This window comes from Lolium perenne, chromosome 5, assembly GCF_019359855.2.
Source record: "Lolium perenne isolate Kyuss_39 chromosome 5, Kyuss_2.0, whole genome shotgun sequence".
NCBI lineage: Eukaryota > Viridiplantae > Streptophyta > Magnoliopsida > Poales > Poaceae > Lolium > Lolium perenne.
The window spans coordinates 113,687,672-113,692,558 of record NC_067248.2 but is presented as its reverse complement, the minus strand read 5'-3'; positions in this window follow the sequence as shown (position 1 = coordinate 113,692,558).

The window sequence follows — 4,887 nt, the reverse complement described above, 5'->3', positions numbered from 1 at the left end:
ACACGCGCACACACACACACACATATATGTATATGTATGTGTGTGTATATATATATATATATATATATATATATATATAGAGAGAGAGAGAGAGAGAGAGAGAGAGAGAGAGAGAGATGAAGGTTCATCTTTTTAAGAACTAGGGTTGTAAACAATATCCATTTTTTATACTGTTGAGATTGGATTTGGTTTGATCTTATTTGTGGCTTGCTACGGTAATATTGAGATGAACTCTATTTACATAATCATTATGTCTTCGTGCAATTCTCCTCATACGGGTGAGTAAATCCTCCTTGGCGAGATGTAGGAGATTGGTGAGACGTGATGTACCTATTCTTATTATCAGTAATTTGTTAAAGCTATTGTTATTATTATTTATGATATTTATCATCTATGGTTTGCATAATTTCTATTGTCTAATTAACAGTCCGAACAATGATCTATGGACCTACATAGATACACACTTGTTGTCTAGCAACTCTGTGACCTTCTAGTGACAATGGAGATATCAACAAGAAATGAATACAACTTGAGGAGAAGGAGGAACCATTAACCTTAATGCTTTATCTGGTCTTACGACCTTAATAATTAAGCTGGCTATTGCTGATGGCAAGAAGTGTTTAACAATAGTTTCCATTGATCCTGGCATGGAGCTGATAGATGACTCAAGGGTTGCTCGCATACTTGTATCCTAATATGCAGAATCACTTTCACATCCCAACTACATTCATATACCCATCCATTTGGCACACTCACTATTACCATGAATTGAAACTCTTCGCACCTAACCTCTCATCTGCACGAAACTCCAAACACAATCGGCTACTTTGTTTTTGTTATTATTTACTCTTTATTTGCATTCAATCACTTTCCAGCAAATACTTTCTACTCACCACATCCACCTTCACACTTGTAGTCAGTTCACTAAAGACACCGTGACACCTTGGGTGCGACTGAAATACCAACAGTAATACTTGTCTTCTAGCTCCTCATTGGGTTCGATATAAAAACTGGTAGAATACTTTCAAGAATTTATGCTCTGATATCATGTGTTCTTGCATACCATCACCTTCTATAATATACCTGCAATCATATATGTGCTATCTGACAAGAATAAGATTTATTGTAGCGAGTGACATCATACATCGTGGATTTAGCACCAAGCATGACGAAAGGTGTAGGATAAAAAAAATTTATTTAACTATTCATAGGATCACACCATTGCCTTAATGAAGGGTGAACTTTCACCAATGTGTGTTTTAGCTATTACCTTACAAAGCTCTTAATACCTATTATTGACATTTACAGTGTCCTATGCCATCAACAAATGGTGTTGACGAAGACTACTTCCCACATCTAAATGTCATCAAGATCCATTGCAAGATAGCGTTAGATATTTTGCTACGTGACCTTGACCATCTAGAGGAAAGATAGAACTCCCACACACATGAGGACGTGAAGTTCCTGCAATTGTCATGTTTTGTAGTCCCGCGCTATGCCTGGCAAATTTCTCCAATATTTCAAAATGGATGGCGCTCAAGCTACTGATTCTAAGGTGGCACCAGAATATGCTGCTAGGGTTCTGCCATTGTCACATTTTGTAGTCACGCGCATATGCCTGGCAAATTTCTCGAAGATTTCAGAATGAGTGGCGCTCAAGCTACTGATTCTGAGATGGCAGGAGAAATCTGCTGCTAGGGAAGGCATTAAAGTTGAAAACATGGGAGCCCCTTGAGATACAAGATCTACACAACAGTGAACTAACATATTTGCATTAAAATCACCTGAATCTTCAAGACAAAGTAGTGAAAGAGGGGAAAAAAGATGTTGAAAGCTTGCAAAGGGAATTGGTTCTTGCTGCCAAGACAATGGTATCTTTTTTCTTGACGTCTATCTCACGGCTAATAACCGTTCTCATGTTCTCATGAAGCTGAAGACACAATATGGGCTGCTAGCCAAGAATTATATTGTCTTTTGGTTATATCGTTTTACTGTTATCTTTTTGTATGTAATTAAGCTACTATGTCTTTTGGTCAAGTCATTGTCATGATGCTCTATGCTGCATGATCTATTTTTTTGCTATCTTTGCCTTAGTGACCACCCTACTGTAAAAAAGAGTATCCTAACTTGGCACATCATATCATATATTATGTAATTACGTGTAAATCACCTACTATTGTATTATAAAATTATACTTCTTTAATTTGATATTTTATACCTGCTTGTGCGGGCGGCGAGACGCGCTTTCGTGCTAGTTGACCATGTATTCAAACAATGGTTCGGCTTCGATGCACTGAGAAAACAAACACTCGCTATATTAATAATAAATTGTGAGTCGTTGACTTGCCGAGGTGAGCATGACACTGTGTTGTAATCCCCGTGGATATACCGTAACGATCAGCTTTGATTTGATAAGATCGGTCGACAAGATGGAGGGTAGTGCTGCTTCCACAGCTGCACGGGTTCTCAATGGGATTCGTCCTTTCCAAAGAAAAAAAGGTTGGATCGTTTGGGCGCTTGACGCCACAAGTACCGAATGCCGTGAAAAGTTGCACCGTCACCTACATCGAAGCAGACCGATCGAAGAATATTAGTATTCCCCAGCCTAGGACTGGATTCGTACGCTAATGAAACGAGTGGATCTTATGTGCCAATAGCATGTAGACGGATTGCATTCGTAGGCTAATGTGTTAAATTTAGGACTAGTAGCTTCTTCAAAGAGGAAATGTGTTAAATTTAGCATAATAAGAGTACTAGTTAAGCATATGAGCAGTTTCGTGTATTAATTAGCACTCGGTGTAAATATACTTATCTTTACTATCCATCAATTAATTCACTGCTCATCCAATTCATATGTCTTTACCGCTTGAATTTGATATTGTTATCTTACAAATTTGTATACTACATGGTTATGGCCTATGGCTATGCACATTTTAGAAATAGAAAATAAATTTATTTACATTAAGTAGATTGGAGTGCAATTAGAACCCACATCTACAACGACACAATGCAAGAGCTAGCCGAGACATCAAAGCAGTACACATCCAAAAGAAAAAAAATGAGAAAATAAGAAAAAACGCCCTCCCATAGCGGACAACGCCCCACCTCAGTAGGATCGACCACAATCATCGCCAAAGCCTAGTTCGCGAAAATGTTCTTCAAAGGGCAATGCCTTCTCGAAGGTAATAACGCACATGTATGTTTCGTATAATTCTTAAGTTTGACCATGCGCCACTTAATAGTCTTACAAATGTATTTTGTTGTGGTAATTCTATTTTAACATTTATGCTTTATTTATAGGCAGGTCGTTTAGCTGGAATTTTTTAGTTCACCACAAACAATCAAGGGCTAAATTATAGAGAGCATGACTACTTCGTTTTCTGACTTGATCGAACTTTTACACAATAATAATAACTTATGTAACATCAAAGCACGCACTATATTACTGAATCACATGTTAAGATAAGTCTAGCGATACTAATTTAGAGTCATAAATACTACTATTCTTTGCAAGGAGTTGGTTAAAATTAACAAAGTTTAGCCGGAATTTTTTTAGTTCACCACAAACAATCAAGGGCTAAATTATAGAAAGTAGGACTTCTTCGTTTTCTGTGTTGTTGTTGGCTACAAAGCTATGGAACATAATATTTAACCTAGAATGTCAACCTCAAGTGATAAGAATCATGTATCACACTATTATATGTTACTCTCAAGTATATTCTTGTAGGATAACGTAGCATAGAAAACAAAAATTTTCCTACGGCGAACACGCAATCCAAGCCAAGATGCAATCTAGAAGACGGTAGCAACGAGGGGATTGTCGAGACTCACCCTTGAAGAGATTCCAAAGCCTACAAGAGGAGGCTCTTGTTGCTGCGGTAGACGTTCACTTGCCGCTTGCAAAAGCGCGTAGAAGATCTTGATCACGATCGGTTCCGGCGCCACGAACGGGCAGCACCTCCGTACTCGGTCACACGTTCGGTTGTTGATGAAGACGACGTCCACCTCCCCGTTCCAGCGGGCAGCGGAAGTAGTAGCTCCTCTTGAATCCGACAGCACGACGGCGTGGTGTCGGTGGCGGTGGAGAAATCCGGCGGAGCTTCGCTAAGCGTGCGGGATATGGTGGAGGAGCGGGGCGCTAGGGTTTGGGGAGAGGGGGTGGCCGGCCACTATGGGGGGGCGGCCAAGCTTGTGGCTTTGGTGTGGCCGGCCCCCTCCCCTTGGCCCTCTATATATAGGTGGATCCCAAGTGTTGGTGTCCAAGTCTTCGAATAAGACCCGAAACCAAAACCTTCCATAGGAGGGGGGAAACCTAGCCCAACTAGGACTCCCACCCAAAGGTGGGATTCCCACCTCCCATGTGGGGGGTGGCCGGCCCCCTATGGTGGAGTCCACTTGGGACTCCACCCCCACTAGGGCTGGCCGGCCATGGAGGTGGAGTCCCTTGTGGACTCCACCTTCCTTGGTGGTTTCTTCCGGACTTTTCTAGAACCTTCTAGAAACTTCCATAGAACCTTCCGCATCATTTTATTCACATAAAATGACATCCTATATATGAATCTTATTCTCCGGACCATTCCGGAACTCCTCGTGATGTCCGGGATCACATCCGGGACTCGAACAAATATTCGAACTCCATTCCATATTCAAGTTCTACCATTTCAACATCCAACTTTAAGTGTGTCACCCTACGGTTCGCGAACTATGCGGACATGGTTGAGTACTCACTCCGACCAATAACCAATAGCGGGATCTGGAGATCCATAATGGCTCCCACATATTCAACGATGACTTTAGTGATCGAATGAACCATTCACATACGATACCAATTCCCTTTGTCACGCGATATTTTACTTGTCCGAGGTTTGATCATCGGTATCACACTAT